Below are 12625 nucleotides of genomic sequence, written 5' to 3' on the forward strand. Positions count from 1 at the left end.
AAAATAAATTGACTCAACTGCTGGAAAGGTGTCATTTATATTTTAAAAGGTTTTTGCCAAATTTTTAAATGGTCAGGAATTTGTTCACGCATCATTGAAGTGTAGTTGAAATATTAATGTTGTTTCAACATTAACTTGGTACATCAGATGGTAACATTGTTAGACATTCCTTTTCAGTTGTATTTTCAGTGTTTCAACAAAATGTATTTAGAATCAACATGACATTGTAACATTGATCAAGCCATATATTACCAAAGATTATTTCTGTTAATTTCAGTGTTAATTCAACAGCAGTGATGTAGATTCAACATCATAGTGTAACATTGATTCAACAATATTACCATTGATCATTTTAGTTAATTTCAGTATTGATTCAGCATCGGTGATGTAGAATCAATCATAGTGTAATGTTGATTCAGTAGCATTACTATTGATTTTTTGTTCAACAGTTTCAACATTAACTGAGGGTGCAAAAGTGATGTTAATAAAATATCACTTTGTAATGTTGAAGCAATATTAACACCATTAATTTGTGGTTGAAATCTGAACATTATTTCAATATTAACCGAGGGTGCAAGAGTGATGCAAAAACAACATCACTTTCTAACGTCACTTCAATGTAATCAGCGTTGACGCATCAACACTGACTCAACATTGTTTCAATGGTTACATGCTATCTGGGTACCGTCAGACACTACAATTTATACGTTTAATATTGCTCCAAAATCACAAAACATGTCCGTCGTGTTTGAAATTACTTCTGTGGTTTCATGTTCTTAACACAGAGTGAGAATATATTATTTTATTAAATTCTATTATACAGGCTATGTTGATTAGCATTGCATTAAAGGGTTAGTTCACCCAAAAATGTTATATAAAAAAATGTCCTGGCTCTTCCAAGCTTTATAATGGGAGTGAATGGCTGGAGAAAATTGAAAACCCAAAAAAGTGCATCCATTCATGATTTAAAAAAAAAGGGGTTTTGTAAGAAAGATACCCATATTTATACCTTTATAATCTAAAATAACTAGCTTCCGCCAGACGACCGTACGCATACTATGCAAATTGACTTGCGCCACCAGAGTAACCTGTGACACATGTATGACGTAGGATGTAGTATCGTAAAGCTTAGACACCTCTCGCAGTTTAAACAAATAGGGCTGTGCAACAAACTGAAGCTCCTCTTCTATTATATAGAAATCCTCCAACATTTATCTTTAAAATTGCTAATTCGCAACTAGGGTTTTGTTTTGCTCTTATTTCTGAGCTTCCATGTTCGTCATTACGTTATGCGTCGGGTCAGGGGTTGGTCTTCCACCGTAAATCGATGCATACGGCCGTCTGACAGAAGCTAGTGATTATAGTTTATAAAGTTTTAAATATGGGTATTTTCCTTACCCAAACGCATGGCTTCACTTCAGAAGGCCTCTATTAACTCCCTGGAGTAAAAGTGGAGCACTTTTATCATGGATGGATGCACTTTTTTGGGCTTCAAATTTTCTCCAGCCATTCACTGCCATTATAAAGCTTGGAAGAGCCAGGACATTTTGTAATACAACTCTGATTGTATTCGTCTGAAAAAAGAATGTCATATACACCTAGGATGACTTGAGGGTGAGTAAATCATGGGCTAATTTTCATTTTTGGGTGAACTATCCCTTTAAAGACATACATGTTTCATCAGTTAAAACGTCTCTATTTGCATGTTATTATATCTATAAGGCATTTCCTGAAAAGTCATAAGTTTAATACTTCTATGAATCTCACTTGTGGACTTTCTGCGCAAGGGATGAATCCGTACTGGGCTTCCAGTATGAATGAAACAGATGACATGAGAGTGTTTAGCGCTCCATATCGCTATCATCACCCCATTTTGGGTAAAAATAGAAAAATAATACTTTAAGCAAACTACTTATTTACTCTTACTTGAGTCATATTATTTTTCAGTACTTTGACTTGTACTCAAGTAAATTATTACTTAAGTAGCAATACTTTTACTTAAGTTAGTACTCTTTCCAGCACTGTATATATTACAAGTTTGTGTCTGTCATTGTATTTCTGTGAATGGCATTTTACACCTTTGTGTCTGTGTCTAGCTTCAAATTCAGAATACAGGTTTGTGACTATTGTCTGCAAATTTCAACATTCAACTTCAGATTTTTATTTTACAGGGTTTCACATTGGAGCTGTGAGTGTAAATGTTCACGTACAAGTACAAATATTTATTGTACAAGTTCTCAAATTCACATCTACGTGGTCTCGAGTTTTGCTACTCTTTTACCTTCAAAAGCCCCCCAAGCATGTAAGTGGAACGTTTTTTTGTAGTCAGGAAGTCCCAGCGTGGGAGTTGACGTCTTTGAAGCCTTAAAGTGGTGCGTGGTTTCTTCCGTCCTCGTTATTCTGTCCAATGGAGGTGCCGTGTGGTCAATCAACAGTTTGTCAACTGTTTGTCGTGAAATGCACAGTCTGGTATCGATGACCCAGATGTATGAGTCCCAGAAAACGTTGAAGCCTTTGATGCTTTGAACCCCCGTATGTACATGGTATGGAATTCATAATAGTAGGCGCGTTGGGGACGACTGGCACAAGTGGGACCATATGCTTTAACAACTGGATTAATTGGTGTGTTATAGGATGAGTGTGTTGGCACGACCCAAGGTTATTTTTGTAAATGAAAACTGAAACTAAGACTAAAACTATTGGTCAAAAAACATTTTCGTAAACTGAAATAAAATAGTAATTTCAACAAAAATGAAAAACTAAAACTGAACGAAACTAACAACACTTACTGAAAAACTAACTGAAATAAAATAATAATTAGCAAAAATAAATAATCGGTTTTGTAATTAATAAGCTCTCATCCTGTAGCCTACCGGAAAATCACTTTTTTCCATTCCACTCAGGGGGGCAATGTTTCGGAAAACACTGAAGCTTCCCTGGGCGCTGCCATTGATTAGCAGACCCTCACCTGCTGTTAGCATTCCATTGACTCCCATTCATTTTAGCGTCACTTTGACAGCATCTGAGGCGTTTAAAGACTCAATTTGTCCATTATTTATTTCTAAAGAAACACGAAAATGTATAAAAGGCTCCATTACCTTGTACCTTACGTTACGGCCCCGTAGAAGCAATTTTTGTAAAAATAGGCTAACAATTGCGTCATAACCACGCGACTCTCTGTCGCACAGAAGAAAAATTACCGTATGGACAGGAGGAGAAGCTCGCGGGAAATCGGGGGGACATGGAGGCAAAATGACAAAATAATGAATCAGAATACTTAGCAAAAGTTTCTCCTGCTCCTAGCTCATGGACACCTCCTACTCACACTCTCTGTCTCTGCAAGTTTCGGAAGGGAATGATTCAGATTTCTCTTGGCACAGCTACTAGAAGACAGACGGGTTGCTCACGTCACATCTACGTCGTCAAGCTCAGTTTGAGTCTGCGCAGTACGCTCAGCCATCAGGAAGAGAGTGCTTCTAATTGACTTTTCTCCGTTGAATCCAATGGGGTCGCTGTGTCCATTTCTTTTACTGTCTATGATTCCACTGCCTTACTTTATTTTTCAATGCATGACCTCGAGACACTCGAGTCTCGCGTCTTTTGCATCGTTTCGCGCATGACACAACGTTCTAAAAACGCGGCACACTCAAGTTAAAATAAGTTAAACTTTTAAAAGACATGTCTCGAGACCTTGCACTTTTTCCCATTCCACTGCTCGCGTCTTTTTTTCCCGTTTTTCAAAGCAAAACCACTTTCTGTGTGAACCAGCCCTAAGAAGCAGAAAAAGCCAATTCAATATTTCTATCATGACAAGACTTTATGCAAATACGGCTGTATGTTAATTCCAGGTAAGATAATTCTCGTGAAACTAAACCACACATGTTAGACTAGATACCACACTGAGCAGAAAACGGAAATAACAAATTACTTGTCTAGGCCAGATATAAACATAGGCTACATTTGTCAGAGTAGAAGTAGGCCTATACTAAATGTCTGGTCCAGGCACGTGCAGAGGGGGGGGGCGTTGGGTGCTCGAGCACCTGCCCTTTTGCCCCTTGGTGCCCAAAGTGCCCTTTTGTCAAAGCAAAATTTCCTCTCCTTTTTTTGTAATTAAAGGCCCTTTTGTGGATGCCTGCCCAATCTAACTATTAGTAAAATTAACAAATAATAATTTAGCCGTAAATAAAATGACCCACATGATGACCTTTCACCTGACGAACTCAACCGGGACGATTCCTCACGCTGCACGCGCATTTTTTTATTTCGCGCGGCTACGCGCACTACCAGAGGATATCTTCAACTCTGCGGCTGCTGGTAAGCTGTGTTTCATTCTCAGCGAAGTGCTTTTGTTGTTTGTTTACTTATTATTATTATTTTACAAGAACGACGTGAAGAGAGCATGCATAAATGTTGTTTATATTGCTGTGTGTAACTGTTAGGCTGTAGAAGTAACGTTAGCTTGCTGTTTAGGGAGAAAAGTTTCACGGGCGTCGAGGGGTCTGGTCTTTTTATGTTATTTATACTTTAAACTATTATTATTATTATTACAATATTTATTTTAAAAACGTAGAGTGCCTTAAAAATGATCACAACACTGGTAAGGCTTACCAGTATCTTATGTTTTGTGTGCAGCAGCCTCTGTGAACATCTCCCCTAGCAGCCTGGGCAGAATCTGCAGCTTTACAGCAGGTCAGTGAGCTAGTGAGCCAGTTCCAAACACTGTCAGTAATCTTTACATCTTGTCATGGTCACATAAAAATTGTTTAATCAGCTAATATATCCCCTATATGTTTGTTTTAATGTCTACAGTCTCAGATCAACTCCAGCAGTATCATCATCATCATCATCAGCAGCAGCAGTAACAACAACAACAACAGCAAAGGCAGCAAACTCACTTAAGGACTTTAGTAAGAATTTACCAGAACAGGTATCACATTAATGTTAAAAATATTGTAAAGTATTAATTGCTGTATTTTTTTCTGTTTGCTTTGTTTTTATTTTCATTGTATAAATGTAACTCTTGTATTTTTGTAAATCAGTTTATGCCATGAAAATAGCCACAGATGCTGACATGGCATTAAATAAAACTATACTGTACTGTACGAAACATGGGCCATGTTGATTTTGTCCTACGCAGTTTACTATAACAGCTGTTCTTTATTATTCTGTATAACAGAGAAGAAAAATACATCAGGTTGGGCCAACTTAAGATACTTCAGTTTCTAATCCCAGAGTTATTAATAGGTGCACATACTTTGTTTTTGTTTTTTTACTTTTAAACGTAAAATTAGTCTTTTCTGTTCTGTTTCTTTTTCAAAACTGCATCAATGCATTTGCTGCCGTATCGATACAGAATCATCCATATTGATATATTGCTGTATTGATATTTTGAGCACAGCCCTATTTAAAGCCTTGTTCCATGTGCCCCCTTTTATACTTTGAGCACCTGCCCCTCCAGAGGTCTCTGCACGGCCCTAGTCTGGTCTGAATAGAACATCTGAATATGAGTATAACTATGAGTATATGATTTTAAATGATGCAATAGACAAAAAGCATAAATGTATCAATGCAAGAATAATGTTTGAAAGGATTAATCATAGAAATAACCTTAAAGAATAATCATAATAATCATAAGCATTTTTTTTTTCTTATACACCACGTTTAACAAGATTTCATTTTTAATATGAATGAGTATGAATGAATAATGTTTACTTTTTAGTTGCATATGTTTGGTTCTTTGTTCATCCTCAAACATTATTAATTTTTTTTAAATATTTAATAAAAAAAAATTCACAAGAGTTAACTGTAAACTGCGAACAATAAACTTTGCTGAAATTAAATGTCTTTAACTGGAAGTGTTCTGTTAACTCTGCTAAACTATAATTACTAAAGCTAAAACTGAAACTAAATATATATATATATAAAAAAAAAGTGTTCACAAAGTAAAAACAAAACTAAAACTAACAAAACCATTAATGAAAGTAACTAAAACTAAACTGAAATTTATAGGAAATTTGAAAATGATATTAAAATAAAAACTAATTTAAAAATGCAAACCTACAATAACCTTGACGACTACACCCTGTCAGTGGCGGAGCCAGGATTTTTCATAGGGGTGGCCAGGCAAGGGCCAGCAACCAGTCTGGGGTGGCACAGAAATCTTAATTATTTTATCATAAAAAATAATTTATGTATTGGACTGTTTTAGTGCCTACACATCTGAATAAAGTTAATTTGTACTTAATTGTAATTGAGATAGTAGTGAATTAGGAATCATGGAATACTGAGTGAATTTTATATTTTTTTATTATTACCCACCACCTCATATACAAATTAATTAAATAGTAATAAAAGGGCACACACTATAGCTAAAGTTCAACTTGCTCAATTAGCTTGGTTCTGGTTCTCAAAATCTCCAATAGCTTGTTCTACATTGTTGCATCTTCATGGATGAGATAACATGCAGATAAATACTGTAGTCCAAAGATTATTCAACCTTCAGTGCGTTTTATATAATCAATGAACTCTTCAACCAATTCTGAGTTTGTCAAAAAAAAAAGTGTAACTTTCTATATTAGTTGTCAAAATAAATAATTGCAACAGTTCTATCATACCTAAATTAAAAAGGAAAACAAAAGTTCTCTTTTGAACCCCCATGTGCAAGAATGTGAACAAGGCGGAAGTCAACAGCACATAATGTAAAATGTTATGTTTTTCATAATGTAATGTTGCCAGAATGTAAAATTAGTTATTTTATGGATTTAAAAATTATCCATTTTTGTTTGTCCTTTACAAATTAACGCAAAATGAATGCCTATTCTACGGAAGCCCTGAACCGCAAGGTGAGAAAAAAAAGAAAGAAAACTTATCTCGTTATTTCGACTTAATAAGTCGTTATTTCGACATAATATCTCGTTATTTCGACTTAATAAGTCGTTATTTCGACTTAATAAGTCGTTATTTCGACATAATAAGTCGTTATTTCGACTTAATAAGTCGTTATTTCGACATAATATCTCGTTATTTCGACTTAATAAGTCGTTATTTCGACATAATAAGTCGTTATTTCGACATAATAAGTCGTTATTTCGACATAATATCTCGTTATTTCGACATAATATCTCGTTATTTCGACATAATATCTCGTTATTACGACATAATAAGTCGTTATTTCGACATAATATCTCGTTATTTCGACATAATATCTCGTTATTTCGACATAAATATCTCGTTATTTCGACATAATATGTCGTTATTTCGACATAAATATCTCGTTATTTCGACATAATAAGGGGACATTCTAATATGCATTAAGCTACATTTAGCGTTCTTATAATGAGTTTCTATGGGAGGAAAATGCTTAACGTCAAATTAAACGCTTTGCGTTCATATTCTGGACTTATCAAGTTCACGGATAATTGTGCGTGCATTTATTAATCAATATGATACTAAAATCGTAATATAGAATAGGCCTAGGCCTACTATAAAAATCAGATAAGTCCAGAATTCCACTGTTGATAGGAAGATGCAAGTGATCTCGCCGGCGCCTCCATGCCGCGAGATCACTTGCATCTTCCTATCAACGTGGAATTCTGGACTTATCATGCAGTGTGCGCTCCACAATAATGGTGGAATATGTTGGAATAGACGATTTAATATGAATGATGTGCGTCAAAATCTTGTGGTTATTTGTTATAATCTTAGGACTTTATTATTATTGTCTAACCTGTATTATGATATTTGACGAATTGCTTTGTTCCTTTTTTGTACGTTTTGGACAAAAGCGTCTTCTATGTAGACTAAAATGTAATAATAATAATAATTATTATTATTATTATTATTAGAGTTTATAACTATAAATGAGTTCACTTAGTAATAGAGTAATATGTTTGTCTTAATATAATTTAATAATATGATTTATCAATGCTTTATTTTTATAAACGCTTTTACATTTTTGGATAAAATAGGCCTACATTTTTTGCATAATTTTTGCTTACAAATATAGCATTCATAAACTATTTTATGATAAACATATTACTGTCTTAAGTTAACTCATTTATAGTTATAAACTCAAATATTAATAATAAAATTTTAGGCTACATATTTAGATGACGCTTTTGTCCAAAACTTACAAAAAAAGGAACAAGGCAATTCGTCAAATATCAGTCATAATACAGGTTAGACAATAATAATAAAGTGCTAAGATTATCACAAATAAACAAAAGATTTTGAAGTGAAGAGAAGTGTCCTTGAGACACTAGCAGAGACAATATTTCGTTACACTGCGCAGTGCGTACCCAACAGATGTCCAGATTATGAATGTAGTAGAGATGTTGATTGAAAAGTACCCATCCCGTCCGCTCAGTTTATAAACCGTAGGCCTACTCATGAATTCTCAAACTGTTTAACATTTGGCAATTACACATAGTTTTGTGCTAGTTTTGTTGTCAGTATTGCTCTTTCAGCCAGCTTTATAGTTTATCTAGATTTGGTTTATTTGTTAACTTTACACAACTCAATCGCAGATAGCCTATATTTTGCTTCATGCTTGGTCATTATTGGCCAGATCAGAAACTATGTTTTACTTGACTTGGCTTGCACTGCCTTATACCACTACTGCGGCTGTTATCATTTTTATTATTATTAGTGTAATTGCCAAAGTTAATTGCCATTAATATGCAACGTTTTAGAAAAGTATAAATTAGTAGAATATCCAGTGTTATGAAAACAGTAGGTCAACATAACTACAATGCATTCTATAATTCCCGGTCTTATTCTGCCCTCTAGTGGCATATCGAAATGAATACAAACCTTAACATATTTACTAACAGACCAAACACAGTAAATAATCATACTAATAAAGTATATGTACAACAAAATCTGATGAGCTCAGAATATACGCGTTTAATTCCACGTTAAGCAAATTGCCGAATACACTCAAATGAGATCGACTCAGACGTCAATAAATGGACGCGCAAATTATAATCACTAATACAAAATAAAACAAAAATGTCTTTTATACACAAAAATGTCTCTATTTGTACAAATTGCTGCACATTCGTTGAATTCTGAATTTTGCACATTTGAAAGCAATTTGTTTATGGGTAGCCTAAAATATCTGCAACATTTATCAAGTTCAAGGATAATTGTGCGTGCATTTCTTAATCAATATGATACTAAAATCATAATAAAGTATACTACAAAAAAATCATATAAGTCCAGACTATGAACGCAAAAAAACTCTGTTTTACTTGACTTGGCTTGCACTGCCTTAGCCTAGCACTACTGCGACTATTATTATTATTATTATTAATACTAATATTAATTTAACTATTATTGTTGTTGTTGCACTGCATTCGTTGAATTCTGAATTTTGCACACATAATTGAAAGCAATTTGTTTGTGGATAGTAGCCTAAAACATATCTACAACATTTATCAAGTTCACGGATAATTGTGCGTGCATTTATTAATCAATATGATAGGCTACTAAAATCATAATAAAGTATAGGCTACTACAAAAATCAGATAAGTCCAGAATATGAACGCAAAGCGTTTAATTTGACGTTAAGCATTTTCCTCCCATAGAAACTCATTATAAGAACGCTAAATGTAGCTTAATGCATATTAGAATGTCCCCTTATTATGTCGAAATAACGAGATATTTATGTCGAAATAACGACATATTATGTCGAAATAACGAGATATTTATGTCGAAATAACGAGATATTATGTCGAAATAACGAGATATTATGTCGAAATAACGACTTATTATGTCGTAATAACGAGATATTATGTCGAAATAACGAGATATTATGTCGAAATAACGACTTATTATGTCGAAATAACGACTTATTATGTCGAAATAACGACTTATTATGTCGAAATAACGAGATATTATGTCGAAATAACGACTTATTAAGTCGAAATAACGACTTATTATGTCGAAATAACGACTTATTAAGTCGAAATAACGAGATATTATGTCGAAATAACGACTTATTAAGTCGAAATAACGAGATAAGTTTTCTTTTTTTTTTTTCTCACCTTGCGGTTCAGGGCTTCCGTAGTCTAGTACAAATGCACAGTGCTCACATTTATTTAGACATTAAAACATTACATCAGTTTGTGCCTTATATTGTGATCTGCACATAGCAGAATATTTTAATCCAGACACATGTGACACATATATAACAAATACATGCATGCAGTTTTGACAGCTTTAATCGCCTTTTTGATTCTTACATGAGTTAATTGACGACAACTATGGCTACAGCACGCCGCATTTGCGCATGATGTGCGTACCGCAAGCACAGTACAACGGCTGTCAGCCGTATATGACAGGAAAGTTAGTTAGTTTTACTGACATTTGGCCTGGCAACATCTCATCTTACCGAAGATAGCCAACTGAATAAGGACAACGCCCTTTTCTCAGCATCTGACAGAAGTGTCACAAGCTTTCACACACATCTTCTAGAATAAAAGTAGCATCAGAAAAAAATAGTGTTTGTTGTTGACTGCACACTATTCGACTTCCTCAAAACGGTCTTGCAACCCACCAGTTGAGAAAGATTGACTCTATATTTACTATGTGCATATCACTGTCTGATGTTCTGCTGAAGCTCTTTCGGCACTTGCACATTTCCAAGTTGGAGTGTACGTCTGAAAAGTCTCAAGTTTTTTGTGGTCTTAAAGAGATGGTTCAGCGTTTTAAAAAACGCAATTTTTGTCAATAAAAAAAGAGACAGAAACAGCCGTTGTGAGAGGGGTGGCCAAACTTAGACCAAGGGTGGCCGGCCACCCCTGGCCACCCCCTAGCTCCGCCAGTGCACCCTGTGCTACAAAATTGTCCAACAGTGGGTGGATACACAGGTGACAATGAGTACTGTTTAACATACACGTGAGATGTATGTTTTTAGCTTGGCTCTGTATGGTTCAATATTCACAAAACCTGTGTCATTTTTAAATTTAGACCAAAGAATTGGGTTTACTTGCTCAACTTAGGGCCTCTTCTGTGGTATAGCGCTTCTGTGGTGCAATTCAACGGCATTATTTTGCAAAGGTTCAACCGAGAGCTGCAGGCTTGACAGAAATGTTTTTTTTGTTGTTGTTGCTTTTTCTCAGGTCTCTGGTCCCACACTTTCTTCATATTTTTTCCACACAGATTCATTCATATATTTTATGTCCCGATTTGGGTCACCCCAACCATCAAGCACCATTGATTTCTGTGACATTGGTTTGGACCAAGCAGCAAGATTGGACACTAAAGTTTCTGTCCAGAAACCTTTACTATATCTATACATAAAATCCACTGGTCTTTCCCCAGGGAGTAATCTTGAAACCCTATTTCCACATTCCAGCAATTAATTAAGACACAAATCAAATGACAATCAACAGATAAAACAATTACAGATCTGGTAATATTTGAGTCTCTAGTCTTCTGTATGAAAGTCGAACGACTATGATTCCCTCATCTTATTCACTTTAACCAAAGTGGCCTGGACAAATTCCAGCCTTAAGATATCATAAATCCTTTTCTATTTTGGGTTTTATGCCAAACAGAGAGAGTTCTTCAACAAAGATTTATACAGGCTGACGTCGAGCAAGTGTTATCTCAGTCTTTAGAGAAGAAAACACACTTACACAAGATCAGCCTCCTGAAGATCCAAAATTGGTCCTGGTTCTGCTTGGACTATCCCGGACAAAGCCCCCAATCTGTTAGATCATAATTATGGATCTTCGTTATTGAATTAAAGACAGAGAGTGACACTGATATCAGGGACCAAAAATGGCACAGACACAGAAGGTACACTCAAAGTCAAGTCTTTGTTGAGAACCCTTCACCTATGTGTGTGCGTGTAAGAAATGGTGGAGAAGTTGTAAGAGTGTAAGAAGTTGAGGATGTGGTTGTGTGATGGCACAAAATGATATATCATGTGATGAACTTCTGCACAGTGGAAAAAAACAATATGTGCAGTGCAATAAAAAAAAATTTCAACCGCTTAAACACAAAATCCTTACTTGTCATACAGTTTTTGAAACACCACACACCAAATCTACAAAACCATACACTAATTATCGGCCTTAGTCTTTTTGCAAACCACAACACAAAAATCGTCTCGGTTACGTATGGTAACCCTCGTTCCCTGAGTCCAGGGAACGGAGACGCCTCGTCGGGGGAGTTCCCCTGACGAATTGGGATCACGCTAGGGAGACCAATTGCCTTCGAGTGAATTAAAACGAGCCAATGAACATTGGCATGCAACATTTGCATTCCGCAGCCCGCCTACCAGCGCGGGTATAAAGCCCGGAAGCAAACATTGCATCATCGCTTTTCGCTGAGGAGCCGAACAGTGTCCAGCCCTCCGCGAAGGTACAGCAACATGGCGACGGGACGAGGCGTCTCCGTTCCCTGGACTCAGGGAACGAGGGTTACCATACGTAACCGAGACGTTCCCTTTCGTCAGCAGGGAACTCCGACGCCTCGTCGGGGGAGTTCCCCTGACGAATTGGGATCCCTACCAAAACGCCATGGTGCTGGCCCCTTCCAGCGCCCAGCTAAGCTACAGCCCTGCAGCAGTTTCCAGAAATTTTGCGGGAGCTAGCTAGGGAATCACACTGCTGTT

General features: G+C 35.9%; 1 protein-coding gene across 1 annotated transcript in view; it reads right to left on the bottom strand.

Moving 5' to 3' along the window:
- Window positions 1-11853, bottom strand: part of LOC311295504 (beta-1,3-galactosyltransferase 2-like) — a 37981-nt gene extending 26128 nt beyond the window's left edge. Inside the window, exon 1 of the mRNA XM_084416935.1 lies at window positions 11643-11853. The gene's annotated coding sequence lies outside the window, so the exon portion shown is untranslated. The remainder of the gene's footprint in view (window positions 1-11642) is intronic.
- Window positions 11854-12625: the final 772 nt, after the last annotated feature.

The sequence above is a fragment of the Rutilus rutilus genome (genome assembly GCF_951802725.1).
Source record: "Rutilus rutilus genome assembly, chromosome: 8".
NCBI lineage: Eukaryota > Metazoa > Chordata > Actinopteri > Cypriniformes > Leuciscidae > Rutilus > Rutilus rutilus.